The sequence below is a fragment of the Manis javanica genome, chromosome 15, assembly GCF_040802235.1.
Source record: "Manis javanica isolate MJ-LG chromosome 15, MJ_LKY, whole genome shotgun sequence".
NCBI lineage: Eukaryota > Metazoa > Chordata > Mammalia > Pholidota > Manidae > Manis > Manis javanica.
Window position 1 is genome coordinate 70,203,030 of NC_133170.1, and position 21,851 is coordinate 70,224,880.

Sequence of the window (21,851 nt, forward strand, 5' to 3'; positions counted from 1 at the left end):
ATTGCATGTTGTTGTAAATCATTTATTCACATTGTTGTATAGGGCAAAATACTCCACCATGTAAATATATCACAATGTTGGTGAGTATTTGGGTTGTTTCCAGTTTCTTTGCTTTGTTTTGACTTTTTGCTATTGTGAATAGTACTATCTTGAACATTCTAGCACATGTCTTTTACTGAACACACGGATGCATATTTCTTTGGAATATGCCTAGGAATGGCATTGCTGGATTTTAGGGTATACGTAGATTAGTTCTAGAAGATATTGCCAAACAGTTTTCCAAAGTGGTCGTACCAACTGGCACTCCTTTTCAGGTAATGCTGCATGTTTCTCCATCTTTAAGTCTATTACATCATGCCATGCCCCCATATTTCCCATAAAGCCACTTGCGGACATAATCACCCCTTTTCTGACCCCTCGGTGCAGTTTCTTTCTTCGTGAATGGTTCCATCTCTGCCCATGTGATTTAGCCCCACCAGGGAGCTCCTCTCTTTCCACCAGCTGCCTTGAAAACATTGGATGCTAATGATTGTTGAATATGTGAGTGACTGATTTAAATCTTCTGGAACAAATCCCCAGCGTTTGCTCTCCCTTTTTTATTTTTAGGCTATGTGTTAAGAGGAGAACTCTGAACCATTTAAAAAATACTGAATTAAAAGCATATCGCCAGCTGAAAATGTCCACATTGCTCAGCTTTTGCCACAATCACTGCAAGCCAGGAAAAAGATTTGCCTCCAACGTAATTTCTGGAATTTGCCTCCAGAATTGGGTAGGGATGCCACGAGGAATTCCAATAACCTGCTAAGGTGAATTATGAGGTCTGTTTCTATTATGCATCATTTCTTGAAGATTAAATACTTCAAACTCATCATTTATCATGGGCCCCAGCAGGTGTGGGAATAGAAGGAAGACACAGAACTATACTGGATGCCTGGCGTGGGGAAGGCCCTGGGCTAGGCGCAGTCTCCTGCAAGAGCTCATTTAATTTGATTTAATTCCATAATAATACTGGCATCCTCTTATCCAATCTTTCCCCTCTCAGGAACCAGCATCTTCGTTCACTTAGCTGATAAAACCAGAAATTTCTGTGCTATCCTTGACGGCCCTCTCTCCCTCATCGCCACATCTGAGCCATTGCCAAGCCCTGAAATTCCTACTTCCAAATATATCTCAAACCGTCCGACTTCTTCCCATGCCCACTGCCACCATCCTGGTCCAAACTAAGACCATCTCTTGCCTGAACCACTACCAGCAGCCTCCAAGCTGGACTTCTGCTACCACTCCCATTGCCTGCAGTCTAGACTCCACCCAAAGACCAGTGTGGGCTTTGAAAATCGCCCTGCTGGAAATCCTTCGGTGACTCCTTGCCACAGATGTTGTGGGTGCCCTGCTCATATTCCCTTGGCACACACCATCCCTGGGCATGCATACCTGATGGCTTCTAACACTAGCACCTAAGACTCTTAGCCTGAGGGCTTCCCCTGGCTGTTACAGGGCAGGCTAGCAGTGCCAGAAGTTAGCACAGCACCTCTTCCTCCTCTGGGAGTGTGCAGGACTGGTGAGAGGTGGTGGATGAATACCCCAGATCCCTTCCCTCTTGGACGGGGATTGCACTGAGTGGGGATTTGGGCCCCAAATAGTGATGCACTATTTGCTTCCTTCCTTTGCCTTCCTCTCTCCTCCACCAGTACTTCCTGAGGTCACCTCCCTAAATAATTATTTGCACTCACATCTTTTATTCAGGGTCTTCTGCTGGAGGAGGTCATGGAGAGGATGTGGCTGCCGGGTGACCCTGGAGCTGGACCAAGGCTGTCGGAGTCTCTCACCCACTCCCCTGTCCTTGGAATATGTGTTCTGCCTAGAGTTCTCCCAGTGGGAGCCTTTTTCAAGGACTCAGCCTTGAGAGAGCAATGTGCCATTGAGACCATCGGAACAATATGTGTGAGTGAACCTGTCTTGTCTGCTCTCTTGGCCTGGAGGCCATCATAGCGTATATAGAAGTCCTTATAAAATTCACCCAACAAGTCTTAAATGATAGCCAATAAAGCCTGTCCTTACTGAAAGCTGAAATGTTTCTAATGTGAAAAGCTGTCCTCCAAAATAGGATGGCCTTGGACATTATCACTGCCTTGCAAGGAGGCACCATGCCATTTCCAACAGAATGTTGTATATTCACATCTGATGAGTCTGCTAATGTGATTTAATATGGATGATACATTATGTAAAATGATGTACTATGTTGAGGCCTCTATGTAAACTTTAATGTTCCTGGCAGGTGAGGGTAACGTCTCCTTACCTTGTGGCCCCCCAGGACAAGCCTTGTAAGTTTTAAGCCTTGCTTATTCAAACCGCTACCTACCTGTCTGAAGTGGCCTGCCTCTTTCTCCCGTGTCTCCCTGACCTCCGTGTACAGGGGCCAGTTCATGAACCAACATTGGCCTCTGGGGAAACCCAAATTAGGACACTGCCCAAGGCATTTAAGATAATATCCAAACTCCTTATCAGGTCTCCAATTCAGGTATCATCTGGCCTGGATCCTGCCTCCCCTGGGAGGCAGAAAAGCTGGGCTTTCCCTACTCAGGCACCCTGGGATTCTGCAGCCTTGGGGTGTTTCTACAGGGTTATCTGTCCTCCTGGTGTCATTTAAGGGCAATTTCCCCAGAAAATTGCCTGTCTCTTCAATCTGAATCCAGTGGGGCAGGTCATCCCCTCTGTCAGCTCTGCTCTTCCCTTCCCAGCACCCAGCACCATTTGTAATGATGGCATTTGTCTGCTTATGTGTTTAATGCCTACATTTCTTCTCAAATTATAACCTCTTTGAGGAGACTTATATGTCTCATTCCCCACTGTATGCCAGAGCCCAGTTCACAGGGGTGCTCAATAAATATTTGTTAAACGAGTGAATAAAGTGTTATTCCCATTTCACAGATAAGTAAGCTGACGTTCAGAGTGGCTGGATCACTTGTTCAAGGTCACACATTTGGCAAGTGAAAATGTCTGGATACTAAGCCAGTATGGTCTCTTGGGTAAATAAATGTCCAGGAGTGGAATTGCTAAGTCATATGGAAAGTGTCTCTGTAGCTTTACACATTGTTTTCCAAGGTGGTACCGTGTTGCCTTCCCACCAGCAATTTATGAATGTTCCAGTTGTTCCATATCCTCGTCAACACTGGATGTTTTCTGCCTTATTAACTTCAACCATTTTAGTGGGAGTGTTATCTCACTCTGGTTTTCATTTGCATTTTCCTAATGATCAGTGATGTTGGGCACCTTTTCCTGGGTTTATTGGCTATATATATCTTCTTCTGTGAAGTGCCTTAAAAAGCCTTTTTTGCTGGGAAGATGATGGCTCAATCACAGCCAGGAAACAAAGTGTGAGTCTGAAGAGAAGAAACAAGGCCAATTTGGGGGAGTGGAAGGAGATAGGAGAGCTGGAAAATGAAAAAATTAAAGTTGAAGGAGGGAAAAAGTAAGGAATATTGTAGTAGGAAAATTTGTCCACTGCTGTATCTCTAGCATGGGCCCTGCTGCCACATAGTGGTTCCCCACTGTATCTTTGTTGAATAAATTACAGCATCCTTATGATATTTTTATTGTTTGTCCAGTGACTGCCCTCCTGTCATTCCCTCCACCTTTCTTTCCTTCAGTGTTAGAGAGCATATCCCACGCTATGGAACTTGCTGGAGGCACGAATGGGGTCGCAGAGTGGGTAGAGGCAGGTGCTATGGACTTAATGTTCATGTGCCCCCTAAATTCCTATGTTGAAACCCTAATCCCCAATGTGATGGTATTTGGAGGTGCTGCCTTGGGAGGTGATTAGGTTAGATTAGGTCCTGACAGTGGGGTCCTCAGGGTGGGATTAGTGTTCCTGTAAAAAGTGGAGGAGACAGTGGATATGAAAGGCCATGTGAGGACATAACCTGGAAAAGAAGAGGCCCTCATCAAGAACTGGACAGGGCTGGCACTCTGAGCTCAGACTTCCAGCCTCCAGCACCGTGAGAAATAAACGTTTGTTGTTTCAACAGCCCAGTCTTCGGTATTCTGTTAGAGCAGCAGGGAACTGTGAAGAATTCAGAAGACATGGACTTGTCCTGCAAGAAACCCAATTCCCACTTACCTCCTAGGGCTGAAAAAGGTCTGTAAAAGGCCCTGTAAACACCCAATTATCCATCAGCTTATGAATGGGTCAAAATAAAGTGATATTATTATTCACCCATGAAAAGTAATGAAGTGCTGACACAGGCTGTGACATTGGTGAGCGTTGAAAACATGATGCTAAGTGAAAGAAGCCACATTCTGTATGATCATGTACAGGAAATGTCCAGAAGAGGCAAATCCATAGAGATGGAGACTAGATCAGTGGGTGTCAGGGGCTGGAAGGAGAAGGGGAGTGCTTTGGGCATACAGGTTTCCTTTGGGGTGATGAGAATGTTTTGGAACTAGATAGTGGTGATGGCTGCACAACGTTGCAAATGTCCTAAATGTCACTGAATTGAATGCTTTAAAATGGTTAACTTTATACTGTGGGAATTTTACCTTAAAAACCCCACAAAAACCCTATAAACAGAAAAACTCCCCCTCATGGGGATTATTCTAGCTAATGCCAGAGACCTCTGCACACAGTTCCATGCCTTGCCTAGGGTTGCCACCTTGCCGGTTCTGGGGCAGCCATTTACACAGTATTTGTTCTACATGAGTGGCACCCCCTAGAGTCGGGAGGCGTGGCAGCTCTGCTTTGGCGGCTGCAGATGGATCTGACATGTGGGACAATCAGGGGCTCCTCAAGCCTGTGGCTTTCTCCCGCCTCCAAAAGGCTCAGGAATCATGGAACGTGGCCCTGATGATCCTGACTCCAGTTAGAAGAGCAGTTAGAGACTGGAACATGGGTGCCTGAAGGTGGCTGGTGAAAGTCCCCAGACAGACCTGAGGGTGGTTCCTGCGCTCCTCATCGCAGGGGTGTCAGCCTGGTTCACGGGGGCAGAGCAAGGAGTGCTTGGGAATTGCGGTGAGCCAGGGACAATCGCTTCACAATTACTGCACATTTAAAGTTATTTGAAGTGGGAAAAACCTGTGCCCTGGTGATCACCCTCCAGGCTGCAGCGGTAAGAGAGAGACAGGTTCAGTGCTAAGGTGGACCAGCCACCTCTGTCCCTTTTGGTGTTAGGGGTTCCCTCAAGCAAAGCTGGGCCAGGCCAGGCACTTACAAATCACCACCCTTATAGAAGTGTCATTTACTTGCAATAATGATAAAAACAGTCAACGTTTTGGAGGTGTGATGTACATGCAACAATGTACCCATTTTAAGTGGACAGTTTATGAGTTTTGACAGATTTATACCCCTGTACACCCACCACTCCAGTAAAGACACAGAACATTTCCATCACTCCAGAAACTTTCACATATCCTTTTGTCATTAATCACCACCCCCTCAACTCCAGACACTGACTAATCTGCTTTGTACCACTGCAGATCCCTTGAAATCCCTAGAATTCCATATAAATGCAATCATGCAATGTGTAATATTTTCTGTCTGGCTTCTTTTGCTCGGCATGATGTTTTGGATATTCATCCATCCATACATTCATCAGTAGTTCCTTCCCTTCTCGTTGCTAACTAGTATCCCATTATGTGGATACACCACAATTTGTTTATGTACATACTGAAGTTTAATTTTGCATTTCTGTAATGCTAGTGCTGTTGAACACCTGAAAATGTGCCTATTGCTCATGTATGTCCCTTCTTTTGTGAAGTGTCTGTTCAGATATTCTGCACACATTTTAATGTGGTTGTTTGCTTATTATTGAATTATAAGCTGGTATATGTAATTGAATTATGATTCAATTATATAATATTGAATTATGAGCCAAAGGCAAGGGATGAAGTTATTGAAGATTCTCATTGTGGTGGTGGGAGCTCCTAGCTTCCCTTTCTCTCTAGGGTCTGGCCTCAGTAACAGAGAGGTGGTCTTTGGCAGTGTTGTTAGGCAGGAAAATAGATATGAGTCGGGTGGAAAGACAATAAGGCCAGCAAGCCCACTAAAAGACACTCAAAGAGTTAACCAGTTAAAAATAAAAAGCTTGAAGGCCAGGAGTAACTTGGCCTAAAAGTTTGAATACTTCCTAGATAAGGAAAAGTATCGCAGCATAGTTTATGTTTTCACTGTGTCAATTAGAATATGCCATTATAAGATTTACTCTCGTTAGGCAGGAAAATAGATATGAGCAGGGTGGAAAGAGAATAAGGCCAGGAAAACCCAGAGCTAATCAGTTAAAGCTCAAAAAGCCAGTAGCAACTTGGCCTGGAATATTTGAATACTCCCCAGATAAAGGAGGTACCTCAGCATAGCCAATGTTTTTATTGTGTTAATCATGCAGGCCCAGCTTATTTTTTAACTTTACCTATATGCTGTTTTTTTTGTCCTTCAGCCCTAATCAAGTAGTTTGCAACTGAGGCAACTAATTTAGCATGCAGGCCCAGCAGTGAACAACATAGTAAAAGGCAGGAAGGATTCTATTTTAAAGATTCTATTTTAATACTCAAGAAGTTGAGAAGTCAGATTCTTAACTTACTCTAGCAAGCAGACAATAATTCAGCCCACCCTGGGGGCTGGGCAGGCAGTCTTGTTTGATATGCACCCGGATGAAGATGCTGGTATCCCAGGGAGAAATCAGAGCAGGAAGTTCCTGTGTTAATTCTAATTATCAGACATCTATTAACAAGTCTGCACCCCCAGCCCTCAGTCACATTCCTAAATAATCCTTAAAAGGGGGATTCCCCCAACCTTTCAGGGATCCCCTCTCTCTGAGGTCACCTGCATTTTCTAAGTACGTAAACTTTAATTTTTTTAATTTTAATTTCTGATTTTATTTTTTATTAAGGTATTATTGATATATACTCTTATGAAGGTTTCACATGAAAAAACAATATGGTTACTACATTTACCCATATTATCAAGTCCCCACCCATACCCCAATGCAGTTACTGTCCATCAGTTTAGTAAGATGCCACAGATTCACTGTTTGCCTTCTTTGTGCTACACTGTTTTCCCAGTGATCCCCCACACCATGTGTACTAAACATAACACCCCTCAATCCCCTTCTCCCTCCCACACCCCTCCCCTTTGGTAACCACTAGTCCCTTCTTGGAGTCTGTGAGTCTGCTGCTATTTTGTTTCCTCAGTTTTGCTTTGTTGTTATACTCCACAAATGAGGGAAATCATTTGGCACTTGTCTTTCTCTGCCTGGCTTATTTCACTGAGCATAATGTCCTCCAGCTCCATCCGTGTGGTTGCAAATGGTAGGATTTGTTTCTTTCTTATGGCTGAATAGTATTCCATTGTGTATATGTACTACATTTTCTTTATCCATCCATCTACTGATGGACACTTAGGCTGCTTCCATATCTTGGCTATTGTAAATAGTGCTGCAATAAACATAGGGGTTATGTCTTTTTGAATCTGTGAAGTTGTATTCTTTGGGTAACTTCCAAGTGGGATTCCTGGGTCAAATGGTATTCCTATTTTTAGTTTTTTGAGGAACCTCTGTACTGCTTTCCACAATGGTTGAACTAGCTTACATTCCCACCAGCAGTGTAGGAGGGTTCCCCTTTCTCCGTATCTTCCCCAGCATTTGTTGTTCTTAATCTTTTCAATGCTGGCCATCCTAACTGGTGTGAGGTGATATCTCATTGTGGTTTTAGTTTGCATTTCCCTGATGATTAGTGATGTGGAGCATCTTTTCATGCGTCTGTTGGCCATCTGAATTTCTTCTTTGGAGAACTGTCTTTTCATGTCCTCTGCCCATTTTTTAATCAGGTTATTTGCTTTTTGGGTGTTGAGGTGTGTGAGTTCTTTATATATTTTGGATGTTAACCCCTTGTCGGATATGTCATTTACACATATATTCTCCCATACTGTAGGATGCCTTTTTGTTTTGTTGATGGTGTCCTTTGCCATAGAGAAACTTTTTAGTTTGATGTAGTCCCATGTGTTCATTTTTGCTTTTGATATCCCTGCTGGAGGAGATGCATTCAGGAAGAAGTTGCTCGAACTTATATTCAGGAATTTTTGCCTATGTTGTCTTCTTTAAGCGTGTAATCTTTTAACTTTACACTCTCTCTCTCCAACCTTTCAGGGAGGCTCTCCTCACTGAGGTTGCTTGCTGCACTTTTTCTCTCTTTAAATAACTTTAAATAAAACTTTTACTTTGCTTCACTACTGTGTCTCTGCCCTTCAGTTCTTTGTTGTGATGGGAACAAGAACTGAGGAAAATACACAACACTCCCCCAACACTTCAGCCTGCTCAAAGGCCCAGCCTATTTAGGAAGAATTCTGTCTTAAAGCTAAGATTGCATTTTAATCAAACGGATGGTGGCTCAATGCACAGTGGAGGCAAGCAGTCTTGATTAATATGCTTCCAGACAGAAGCTGATATCCTGGAAAGGAATCAAAGCAGTATATTTTTTGTGTTAAATTAAAAGAAAAGAAAAGCAACTTAATGTCTTATCAAAGATGAACATTCTGAGACCATTTGGCAGGTCCACACCCAGCCCTTGGTCACTTCCCTGAAAATCCTCAACTGCCTATAAACCCCAGACCTTAAACCTTTCAGTGCGCTCCTCTCTCTGAGGTCGTCCACACTTTCTAAGTGCGTGAACTTTCTCTTTTTCAGTAAAACTTAAACCGTTCAAGGTGCCTTTCCTCCCTGACGTTCACCTGCTGCACTTTTTTTCTCTTTAAGTAACTTCAAATAAACCTTTTACTCTGCTTCATTACTGTGTTTCTGTCCTTCAATTCTTTGTGGCGGCGGGGACAAGAACTGAGGAAGACACACAACGCTCCCCCAACATATCAACAGTGTGACTTAAGGTGGAGAAAGAGACAGATTACTTTAGCATAAAAGCATTCAGGAGAGAAATTAAAAAAAAGCTCTCAGGAGGAGGTTAGCCTCAAGATTTAGTACTCATGAGAATCACCTAGAGGACATGCTAAACCATGGATTCCCTGGGAGCCTACCCAGAGAGCCTGATTCAGTAAGTCTGGGGTCGGGGTCCAGGGATCTGCGTTCCTAACAAGCTCCAGGTGCTGCTGGTGCTGGGGTCTATTGACCACATTTTGAGTAACAGCTAAAGAGGTTTGGAGGCTGAAGTTAGACCACAGTGAGGACCTCTTACCACCTCCTTTTCTCCACTTTGTAGGCTCTGAAACCCCTCCCTCTTCCTCTGCCCACCCACCCATCCCACCCCACAGAGTAATCAGATGGAGTGGAATGATTAACAACTACCTTGTTAACCCTGCAGAGTTTCAAAGAGGCCAGGGAAGAGGGAAAAGCATTAAGGGGGAGAGCTTGACCTCAAAGAGTTAGGTACTTGGCTTGCCCTAAAAATGGAGAACAGAAGTCATAAGCTGGCTGCCTCTGGCCTGCATATGTATCTCTTTTCTGGGGGTGAGGGTTGTCTCCACTGTGTTAAAAATTCTTTTAAACTAGTTGCTAATATGCATAAATGGATAATAATACAGGATCATTTTTGTGGCTAATGGTTGCTACAAACGTCTTCTAAAACTCTTGTGAAAGGGATAATTATGCTGTTAGAGACTTTGGTATTTGAGTTTAAGATCTATAAATACGCTTTGGAACAATGAGAACTGGAGAGGCACTAAGACCCTATGAGAGGTGGGAGTGTGTATATATAGGTGTGTATAGGCATAAGCATGCATTTCTTTTCATATGTGTTTGAGCCCAAAGGCTGCATGGCCATAATTGGAAACCTAACATTAAAGACGTTTTGATTTTGCAAGCAGCTGGTAAGAGGGAATTTACAAACTACAAAGAGTAAAATATAAATAAAGAAGCTAAAAAAAAGAAATGGAAAGGGAAGAACACCTACAGTTGCCAGTAACTAGGGATGGATGAAATAGGAAACATTTTTTATTTTAGTTAGACCTTTAGCATGTTTCAAAGTGCTTAAATAGGAAAAATAAGGAGGTGGAGTGAGTGTGAGAGGGGGCCCTGCCAATTTAGATAAAGCTTAAAATTTAAATTATTGTTAAACAATCCCAACAAATTGGCATTCAAAGTGTGCTATTAATAAAAATGCTCCTTTCAAAAAGATGGTTTGGTGTAAACCACTTTTTCCCCTTTATCTTCCCCTTACCACGCTAAGGCTCTTGGGGCTTAAAGACTGGGTTTGAATTTCAGGTTTGCTGTTCCTCAGCTGCTGTGACCTTGGGCAATTTATTAGACCTTTCTAAGCCTCAGTCTCCTTGTTTGTAAAATGGGGATAATGAAAGCTACTTCTTGGGGAGACTGGACAAAACTCAGCATTAGGCTTAGGCCAAATTTCAAAGGTCTGCAGGGGCCAAGATCTTATAAATGAGTGAGGTGAGATTTGTGGAAACTGTGAACGATCAGAGGAAACCCAAACACCTCTTTAAAGAGCCACTGCTTGTGGGCTCCTGCCCCTGGGAAAGTAGATTCAGGTAGGCCTAAACTTCCTATTTTTCAGTTACTGAAAATCCCCATATTTATGTGATCTCTTAGCTTCTAAGTGTTGGCAATTAATTCACATACTTGTAAAACACCAACTAAATAAAACGATGTATCTGCAGGCCCCACTTGGCCACAATCCTGTGATTTACATCACTTGCCTTAAGGAAAAAAAAATGGGATGATTTCCACTGGAAAGATGTTCTGTTCTACTGCAGCTTTGGGGATGGGTGTCAGGCTGTATCAAGCAGACAATAATCACAGCTAACATTATGAAGTGCCTCCTGTATTCTGAGCACTTTACATAAAACAATGCATTTGATACTTCCAACAATGACTGTCTCATTTGGGCACAAAGGGGTTAAATAAATTGGCTGAAAGTCCACTGTAGGCACCATTAAAGTCACCCATTAAAAACTGCACCTTCCGGAGCCCATGGTTCCTTGAGGGACTAGAGATGAGGGTTGACTCCGGGGGCTCAACTGCACCTGCCTTGATTTTCCTTTGATCCTTAGGAGAGGGGAAAAGTGTTCTGGGTAGAGGGACAGCAAGTGCAAATCCCCCAGGGGCTGAAGACCACTGTGCATTTGGGCTTCAGGGGAATGAGTGAGTGATTGGATGGGGGAGGGAGGAAAGGGCTCTGTGGGCCAGACACCCAGCTGCAGAGACAACTTTTGTTCTGGCCGGTGCTGGTGGGGGATAGAGGAGGGGTGGTGGTCTTCATGACCCTTGAGTTTGTCTCATCCGCCCTTTATGAGCTGCTCCTGATCCTCTGCTCCCGCATTTGAGGGCAGAGCAGGCGCGTGTGTGTTGGGGCGGTGGGGGCGGTGGGGGGGTTGGGGAGTTGGTGATCGAGGGTCACGCGCAGGTGGCTTTGCTGCGGTGGTGGCGGCGGTCGCAGAGGCGACACCGCTGGAGGCTGACGAGGAGAACAGCCGGTCCCCCATCGCTGCGGGCGGGTAAGGTGAGCAGGGCAGGGGCCGTGGGGAAGGGGCTGGCTGCCGCGGGCCCTGCCTCCTGCCCTGAGCGGCCGCCTGCACTGGGTAAAGGTCGTGGGGGGTGGTCGGGGGCGGGGAGGAGGACACATGCAGGACGCTGTCCTCGGGATGGGCTGCTGGAGCTGGAGGATGAGCTAGAAGTGGGGGTGGGGCGGCCACAGAGTTGGACGGCGGGGAGACGGCGCCAAACGTGCGGGATCCGACATGGTTTTGGGGGGCGGGTCCCTGCAGCTGCATCCGGGCGCAGAAAACAGGTGGTCGTCGGATGCGACTGGTCCCTCGGGGTGCAGCGGCCTCCCACCTACCTCAGCAGTGTCCCTCCTCTCTAGGCTGGCAGGGGAATAACACGTCGCTGGGGTAGCCGCAGAACGCGGGATGTGCACCTTCCAGCCGTCCCTGGGACTGCCTGTAAACAGCTACCCCCCACCTCCCCACTTAGGCCTTATTCAAGGAGTAGGAAGAGGGGAGACTCAGAAAGAGACAGTGGACATCTCGTGTGTGTGTGTGTGTGTGTGTGTGTGTGTGTGTGTGTGTGTGTGTGTAGACCAGCAGATAAATAATAATTTCAACTCTTACCTGGTCCCACCTGTGTGCCAGGTACTGTCTAAAGAGTTTGACACATACTCATTTATTTAATCTTCACCACACCCTGAGGTGGCTACTTGCTATCGACTCCCATTCACAGATCTGCAAACAGGCACAGCAAGGTGAAAGTCATTTGCCCAAAATCACATGGGTAGGAAGTGCAAAGTCAGGATGGTCACCTAGGCAGGGTGGGTCCAGATTCCAGGCTCCTAACCTCTGTGCTGTGCTGAGTGGATGGGCTGTGGGGCTAACTGGATACCTACCAGCAAGACTCATGGTTGCCAGGCAGGACTGTGGGCCCAGCATGGCCAGATTATCTAATTCCCTGGAGCCGGAAAGTGAGATATTTCCATAAAATCAGTTAAATTTCGGCAATTAGTTCAAACTTAAAAACACTTTTTATAACGAAATATTTCAAGCATTTACAAATAAGGAAACTAGCATAACAAAAAGTTTTAATTAAAAAAGTACTGTATGAATCCAAAACACATGTTCAGTAACACCTCTGGCTGTTCACTGCGCTGGTCTAAGCACCACCCCACCCTTCCCACTGGCTTTTCAAAGTGTGGTCCTGGTCCAGGAACATCACCACTTGGGGGCTGGCTGAAAATGCTGAGTCTCAGGCCCCACACCAGGCCTACTCAAATAGACCCTAGGGATCATGAGATCCCCAGCTGATTCATATAAATATTAAGGCTTGAGAAGCACTGCTCTAGGCCTTTTTGCCTAGACAAATTTTATCACTCCTTCCTGATAGGTCTTCCTGCTGTCAAGTTCACACTTTTCTACTGACTGATCAGCATTGGAATTCTCAACACCCTAAAGCTCAGGTCTGGCCCTGGATAATTTGGTAGAGGGAAGGATTTTCTTTAGGAAGCCTTGGTTACATTACACTATAAAACTGACAGTGTTCACACTGGTGTTACCCTCTTCAGGGTTCTGAACTCTTCTCTTTTAAAGGTCTTAAAGGATTGTTTTGAAGATGAAGTACTATAAATAGGAGCATTTGTACATATTTTAATTAGTCAGGGCTCTATCAGGTAAAAGAAATAATCTAAACCAGTTTAGGCCAAAAGATTAAAAAATTTGAAAGGGACTTTATATAGTTTCAAGGTTTGGAAAAGACTAAGGGACAGGATTTCAGGTATGGCTGGATCCAGAGCTCAGATAATGTAATTAGAACTTAATCCTTCAGGAGGCAGTAGGAATAATGGGGGCTGGCTCAGGGGATCCAATAGGTTGAGATTGGGAGCATGGGGTGTTTAAAGAAAACTGGGAATAAATGCTTGGCAGGAAAGATTAGATGGCAACCATATGTGTTATAATTCTTTGTGTTTTTGTCTGATTTCCCCTACTAAATTTCAAGTTCTTTGAGAGCTGTGGTTCTGTCTTCCTCATCTTTGCATCCCCACATGTCAGAAGTACTGCATTTCACATAATGATGCCCAGGAAGTACTGAATCAAATGTAATCGACTCAAGTAAAGTACAGATTCAGTCTCTTAGACACAGCCTCAAGCAAGAAATCTCTCTCCCCTTCTGAGTTACAGTGGAAGTCAAACTTATAGTATAAAGAACATTATAGACTCTGACATTGGATGCCTTTGTTTTTCTCACTGCCACCCTTCAATTCAAAGTCACTTTGTCCCTTTGCAGATGTTAAGCAGCTAGGAAAATGGGCCCAGCATGACACAGTTTCAAACTGTGCAGCATTTCATTATGCGAAGGTAACAGGGGTTTTCTCAGTGTGACCCCAGCAATAGTGGCTGTCTGTGGTTACTTAAGAGCCAGGGAGGACAACAGAAGCTTTCAAAAGTTTGTGTCAATCAGAGGGAGCTGCTGATTTCTCGTTCTGTTAGAGGCCAATATTATTTTGAGAGGCAAAACCATGATTGCCAGCAGCCAACAAGAGTCTTAAAAAAACAAAAACAAAAAGGGACAAAACCCTTAAAACTCCCCGCAAAAAATCAGAAAACATCCCCCAAAGTCTAAAAACAAGACAAAACCTCCCAAATCAAACAAAAACCAATCAAAACAACAAAAAAATAGAATGCAGAGAAATCTGGGAAAGTCTATGGAAGATAAAAATTCTTTTGGAGGTACAGAGCCTGGAACTGGATTTCTGTTCTTTTGGTCCAACCTGAATTGGAGGGACAGTGGGGAGTATAAGCATGGCCTCAGAGGGATTAAAAAAAATGTTTCTCCTATGAATTCTATCTTTAGGGGTTTTAATGGGCTTAATAAGCTTCTACTGAAAAAAAGAAAAAATGGAGCTAACATATCAGCCACTCACATTTTAGTCAGAACTAGCTACTTGCTGACAGCTAGGAGGTGCAAACTCAACTGTTCACAGGGTCCATAACTGGTTCAATAATTCAGGCTCAATAATTGAAATTACTGAAATTTCAACAAGTGAAGCAATCTGAGTCAGGAAAATGTAAGCATGGTGGGGAGATGGTGAGTTGGAGAACACATGCCCCATGGAGAGGGAACAACTGTAACTCAGCTCTGGGCCGTCATTACCATGAGGAATTACAGGCTCTGTGTACTGTATCTTGGGCAACAGACATTGGAAATTTAGATTTTTATATGGAAACTTGCAATTAAAAAAAATTTTAAGTTTACTTTGCTTATCTACTAGTTCTTAACCTTTTTTCACCACAGATTCCTTGGATAGTCTGATCAAAGCTATGTAACCTGGAAAATTTATTTTGCATACAATTTCACAGAAGGCCTCCTTCAATTCCACCATGTGTCTCAAGGTCAGAACCAATACCTGGTAGTCATACTTTCCAAGAGAGGATCTAACTGGGTGGATTTTCCACTAACAAATAAGTACTACTTCTATTGGATAGAGGGTCATTAATGGTCTTCCTCATGTGATTGTCTTTAACTTGAGCACCGATTCCGGGTCCAATCAGGTGTAGCTGTGGCTGCAGGGTTGACTTGTACCCAACACACAGGCTCTAGCCACCATAACTTAAAGAACAAGGTATCCCAATGATTACTTTTCTCAGAATTAGACTGTGGGCACCCAGATCCTTCAAACTACATGGATTGCTCTCCAGGATGCCTCCTCACTGACATTTCTGCCCCATTCTGTTTGGAAAGTTCCTTCTCTCCCTCCCTTTCTTCTTGTATTATTAAAAAAAAAAATTCTAGTAGGTGGTTACTTTTAGTTTTTATGATCTTATTTTAAAAATTGACTTTATTGTGTCAAAGTGATACAAGTACACAGTTTAAAAGATGATGACATAGTTATAACAAAATATTAATTTCCTTTTCCTTTCCTAATCCATCCTTAGAGACAATTACTCAATTCCCTTATGTCTTTTATGGCATTTCCCCATCTTCATATTTCTAATCTTGATGTTGACATATATTTCTAGTTATTTCATTCACTCTCTCACTCATTAATTATTAAATAATTAAGCACATATGCAAAAAACATCTACTATGGGCCAGGGCTCCGCTGGGTGCTGTGGATTGAGGGATGAGCAAAAACAGATTCAGTCCCCCCTTTATGGGATTCTTCACTAATAGAGGATCCTGATCTATGATTAATCAAAGAATCACACAATAATACGTAAAATGGCAAGTAAACCCCGGAAAGGTACATTGTACTCTGAGAGAACATATAAGGGATTTGATCTTGTTGAGGAAATCAGGGACGGTGTCCCTGAAGAAAAGATGATCGAACTGACATCTAGAAAGTGAGCGGACTGAACAGCTCAGGGGGGAGAGGAAGAGCATTTCAGGTAGAGGGAACACCATATGCAAAGCCCCAAGGAGGGAGATTTCAGAAACCATTTCCCTGAACCACAATTTTTAACTAAATGAACGTTTGCAGTAGAGACCTGAAAGGGAGGCATTATGGTTAAAGACTGGGTCATGAGTTCAAATCTTGTCTCCCTGACCATTATCTGTGTGCTCTTAGATGAGACACTTAACTTCTCTGAGCCTCAGTTTTCTTATGTAAAAATATGCTCTTAATAAAAGGGAGAGGGTTTTGTGGAGAGCATGAAATGACAGAATTCTTGAAAAGTTTTGCCTCGTGCCTGCCACACAATATGTGGTCAAAAAGTGCCCACTGGTGTTATTATTACCATCACAACTTTTTTCTTTACTGTATAAATATCAACTGATAGAACAAATCTAGGCCAAATCCTGAGATTGTGAAGGCCAGAATAGTCTGGGGGACAAACAAAGCTTTGGTTTGTGCTAATGACTATGTCTGATGTCTTCAGATCATGGTGGAGAGAGAGAGCACATGAGCTTTGAAAGTCACCCTGAGCCTAGCATTTTCCTGGTCTGCAGCCATTAGCCCTTATTATAGGAAGTGCTTCAGAGCTGTGTGAAATTTCACTCTCACTCCCTGTTATGATGGAGGCAGAAAATGAATGCTTTTGAGCCCAGCATGCATAGAATACTCTGGAAGACTGTCTCTGTATTCACGGCTCAGAATCCTGGGAGTCTAGCCTTCTTCCAGGGAGCTGTGTTGGTCATTCTCTTTCTGTCTTGCCTGGGATCCTAACAATCCACCTTATTTTGACCTTGCTCCTGACCTTGGTGGACCCTCTGAACCCAGGTGACAGGCTATTTGTGGGTTGCTACAAGGATGATAGTGATGACATGATGTGGGCATTAAAGTTGGGGCAGACCTTCATCTCTCTCTCTCTCCCCTCCTGCTCACACTCTGTTTCTGCCTGTCTGCCTGTCAATCTCCATTTTTATCTCTGTCCCTATGTCTCTCTCTCTCTACCTGTCTCAATCTTTTGTTTCTCTTTCATTCTGCTTAAATTCTTTTTTCTAACTTTCTGTCTCTTTCTGTCTTCCCTGCACCCTCCTTCCTGCCCCATCTTTCCATCCTCCAAGCTCTTCCTTAACAGTCTATGATTTTATGAAAATAGTCCCTGTCAGATGAGGCCATTTTAAACCAAGTGTTTAGCTAACATCATTTCTGTTTTTGATACATGAGGGTGGTGGGGAAAGTTGGCTGGTTTTTACTTTGGTACAGTTTAGTAAGGAGAGCCTTTTTATTAACCAGTTTGTGCAGACTGCTTTGCAAGCTGTGAGGTGTGCCTAAAATATTAAATTCCTACACTGTCAAGGCACTAGTGAATTAGGAAAGTAAATTATAGAAGCATGCTCTCCCACAGGAATTACACTGACATTCAAAATTAATTTTTCTTAATTCTGTGTTCACTGCATTACACACCAGCTTTGAGGGGGTACATTTAAATCCAAGTTCTTGGAGAGCACCCTAATAGATGAGAGGAGTGGTAATTAAATCAGAAGACAAAAAATTGCCCTTTGTTTGCTTCCTCCAAGTTTTCTTACCTTGGAGAATATTAGTGAGAGGAAATGTTTTGTAGAGTCTTTGCAAAATTAAGATTATCATTTATGGAAATGAGCAGGTCCATGGATAACACCAAATGTTTGGAGGAAAAAAAGCCATAGGTAGCTTGGGATGATTTTAAGGGTTTTTCTTCCTCCTTCCCTCCTTCCTTCTTCTCCAGCATCTTTGCTCCCTCCCTCCCTGCCTTTTCCTTTTTCTTTTTGTTCCATTTTCCTCCCCTCTATATGATGCCTGGGTCAGGAGCCTACTGCACTTGAACTTGAACTGACATTCAAGACAACAGTGTCTTTGTTGCTTACCAGCTGTGTGATCTTTGGGAAAGTTACTCCACCTCTCTGGGCTTAAGTTTCCTCTTCTGTGGAGTGAGAAGTTTTGAACTACAGGCTGCTCACATTTTTTCCAGGTCTAAAATTGTTTGACACGTATACCCCCAAATGTTTAATCTTTAATATGTATTTTTCCCCTTGTCAGGAGGAGGACAAACTCATAGAAAGATGTGGGGAAAAAAATTGAACAAATGAAAGCTACCCATAATCCTACCAGTCAAAGAGCCACTGTGCACATTTTGGTGCATTTCTTTCCAGTCTTTTTTCGATACATAGTTTCAACATGTGCATAACACTCTTTCAAATCCTTTTCTTTCAGTTAGAACTTTCTCCTTAAGCATGCCTCTCTGTCCTGCCTTCCTGAACACATTTTTACTAGGCATATACTATTTCATGGAGCAGCTGGGGTTATATGTCCATTCCCTGATTGGAAGGCATTTTAGTTGGTGCCAGCTTTTCTCTTTTATGGCTGCTTTTGGTGGAGGACTCAGGTTTGCCTAAGGCTCCAGGCTGCGTTGTTTTAGAGCTTGGATAGAGATTTGGGGTCTAGCTTCTCAGAGAGCTCACTCCATACAGGACCACTGGATAGATCTGGACAATAGACATATTTTGTTCCACCTAAAGAGTGTTTTTAAATATTTTAATAATATTAATATTTGATATTAATTATCTTGATTAAAAAATCAAGGAGCCCTCTTATAAAAATCTGGATTTAAATTTCTCAAATAATGGTACTTAGGTGGTATTGAGGTACAGTTGTTCCTTTGAATGAGCACACGTCTCCTTGTTTGCCCCAGTACCCTGAGACCACCTCTTACTTAATGGTTCCTGTGGGCATTTAAGTTCAAGACCTTTGATGAGTTTTGACACCTACACCAATGAATGTTAAATTTTAATATGTATTTTTCCCCTTGTCAGGAAGAGGACAAACTCATCAAAAGATGTGGTGGAAAAAAAAATAGAACAAATGAAAACTAAGCAAAAATCTGAGCTAAATCAGTACCACTGAGGCATGGCTGTGACGTGCTGAACTTTTCACTTTCAGAGCAGGACCCAGCAAATAAATTCTAGGCATTTTACAGGTGCCATGGGAATTGCGTAGCTGAATTTTTGTGCTTGGCATTGTTTTCAGTGATTGGTACTTAGAAATGAAATCACTGCGTGGATGCTGCCAGGGTGCAGGGATGGATAACTGGGCAAAACTCCTAACCTGGTTTTGAGAATTCAGGCCTATAATGGGGCCATCATTTATTTCTTTTTATGTGTAGTTTAACGTATGTGTCTGCTGCCTTCTGAAGTTTTAATTTATGTGCCTTAGCCAGGCCGTCCACAGTCAGACCTTTCCTGGAACATACTGCAATTGTAATTACACCCTTATTTGTGTGCTTATTTGAGTGTGTGTCTGCTGTGACAGAGATGGTAATGCTGATCAAATAGCCCATGTGCTCTGCTGCATTCCCTGCCCCCTTGCAGTGAGTGGGGCCATGTAACTAGTTCTGACCAATGGGCTGTGAGCAGAGGTGAGCATGTCACCTTCAGGCCTAAGCATAGGAAAGCAGGTGTGAGATCTCTGTGCTTTTTTTTCTGCTGTGTGAAGTGTGAAGGCCTCATGTTGAATATGTGAGATCAGAGTATCATTTCAACCTTGTTTTCTGACTTATCTGGACCTGCAGCAGATTCTGTGTGAGGGAAGAATAAACTTTTATTGTGTTAAGCCACTGAGATTTTGGTGTATTTGTTATTGCAGCATAACCTAGCATAGGCTGACTGATACATTCTCTTAGAATTGATGAATAGGGACTGAATGAATACAATGATGTTTTCAAATTTTTTGGCAGATAGCCAGTGCTCAATAAATATTATAGAATGGATAGAGGAACAAATAGAGCTTCTGTTTTTGGACTATACATAGACTCAGCTCTTTTTCTTCATGGCTAATATGTTAGATGGGAAGGACACTTTCCTGAGGAAGAAAAGGAGAACATGTATTGAGTGCTGTCTAATGTGTCAGTTATTAGCTATGTTTAAAGATGAGTTATACAAAAGGCCTTCTCATACTGTAACAATTCTTTGTTGTAAATCAGGTGACTGTATATGTGTTATTCTGCTTTAGGCCTTTATTTTGTCCCATAAGTCTATTTGTCTAGCATCGTGCCAATACCACAATACTTTAATGCCTATAGCTTTAAGTAAGACTTGAAATCTGGTGAGTTTTCCATCTTTTCCCTCCTCTTTCTTCTCTTTCTTTTGCTTCTTTGATTTTTGTTAGGTTCTTTGCCTTTCCATATAAATTTTAGAATCTACTCATAAATTTCAATTAAAAAAGCCTAGTAGATTTTGATTGAGATTCCAGTGAATCCATAGATCATTTTGGGGGAGAATTAAAATCTCAACAATGCTTTGATTGGGGACATTTCCCCATTTATGTAAATGTCCTTTAACTTCTGTCTGCAATGTTTGTAGTTTTCAGTGTAGAAGTCTTACTCATCTTGTGTTGAATTTGTTTCTGAATTTAAAATACTTCTTGATTCTATGGTAAATGATGTTGCATTTTAAATTTCCTTTTTCTGTTTGTTGCTAGTGTAGCATCTGTACAGAAGGATGCCATTGATGTTAGCCTCTCCCTACCCAAACTTTTTCCATGACTTGCTGTAAGTTCATAGGAAAAAAGATGGAATTGTTCATACCAAATTGATCACAGTGGTAACTTCTCAGGGGGATGAGAGAGGGACTGGATTCTGGGGAAAGGTGGTATTCCAGAGGGATGTCATCTTTATCTGTTATGTTTCAATTTTAATAGGATGGGGAATGTTTTAATATGCTACTTGTGTAATTAAAAAATCTATTAAAACAAAGGGAAAAACAAATTATCCATCCTGGCTGGGAGAATATATGTGATTGATGAGCTGGGGGAGCCCAGGGCCTCCCTCCTACCCATGTCACGAAGGTATCTGGATGAGGACTAATTTTAAGCACAAAAATCTGATCAATTGGGTTTTCCTCTAAAGAGAGACTGTGTTTAACTAAGAATTTGTTAATGTGTGTGTCTGCTGCCTTCTGAAGTCTTAATTTATGTGCCTTAGCCAGGCCGTCCACAGTCAGACCCTTCCTGGAACATACTGCAATTGTAATTACACCCTTATTTGTGTGCTTATTTGAGTGTTCAAATGAGCACACGTCTCCTTGTTTGCCTCAGTGCCCTGAGACCACCTCTTATTTAATGGTCCCTGTGGGCATCTAAGTTCAAGACCTTTGTGAGTTTTACAAATGGCCTGAATGATCAATGTGTGGGTTTAGAACTGTCCAGAAAGGAGAGTTCCTAGACCGACAAGCAAGAGAACTTGCCTGTGCATCTGGCAGATCACTAGAATGGAGGGGATCTATGTTATGATTGCCTAACTGACTCTGTGATTGCAGGACCACCTACAATGTCTCTCTCTTAGGCTGGATCCCCCCAGAAGCAGACCCTGAGACAAGGTTTTGAGTGTGAGGATTTTATCTGGCAGGTGATTAGTAGGGAAGCATTAGTAGGGAAGGGAGGTGAGACAGAGAAGGGCAGGAAGCGGCAGGGTGCCCTGAGCTCTTCTGGTTCTCAACAGTGATCAATAAATTGGCACTCTGATTTATACATTGCTCTCTTGTGAGTTTGGCTGGTGTGACTCAAAAGAGATGGTTCCTTTTGGGGACTACTTGGGAAAATTGAATTTCTTAGACCAAGTTCGGAAACTGGAAAGTGAAAAAATGCACCAGGCTGGGACCTTCAATCAATAAGGTGGGCAGGAGGAAGGAGGTCATATACAGGAAGTACTCAGTGGTGTCTGGCCTATAGTAAGTGCTCAGTAGAAGTTTTCTATAACAACAGCAAGCAGGAACAGCTATTTCTGGGAAGAGCTTCAAGGAGGAAGTGGAAACTGAGTGTAACTTACTAAAAGGATGCCAAAGAAATTAGGGAACTAATCAGGAAGAGGTTAAAAAATAAGTCTTCTTGCCTGACACTGGCCTTTTGTATAGACCTTATAATTAGGATGACAGTCACTTTCTATTAATTACAGCTATAGTGATTTCTTTGAGGTGAGGTTAATGGGTGATATGGGAGTGTAA

General features: G+C 42.9%; 1 long non-coding RNA gene across 1 annotated transcript in view; it reads left to right on the forward strand.

The window, feature by feature from the left end:
* Positions 1 to 10,927: 10,927 nt before the first annotated feature.
* LOC118973896 (uncharacterized) overlaps positions 10,928 to 21,851 on the forward strand; it is a 112,555-nt gene continuing 101,631 nt past the window's right edge. Inside the window, exons 1-2 of the long non-coding RNA XR_005063419.2 lie at positions 10,928 to 11,090; positions 11,353 to 11,448. This is a non-coding gene — a long non-coding RNA (uncharacterized lncRNA). The remainder of the gene's footprint in view (positions 11,091 to 11,352; positions 11,449 to 21,851) is intronic.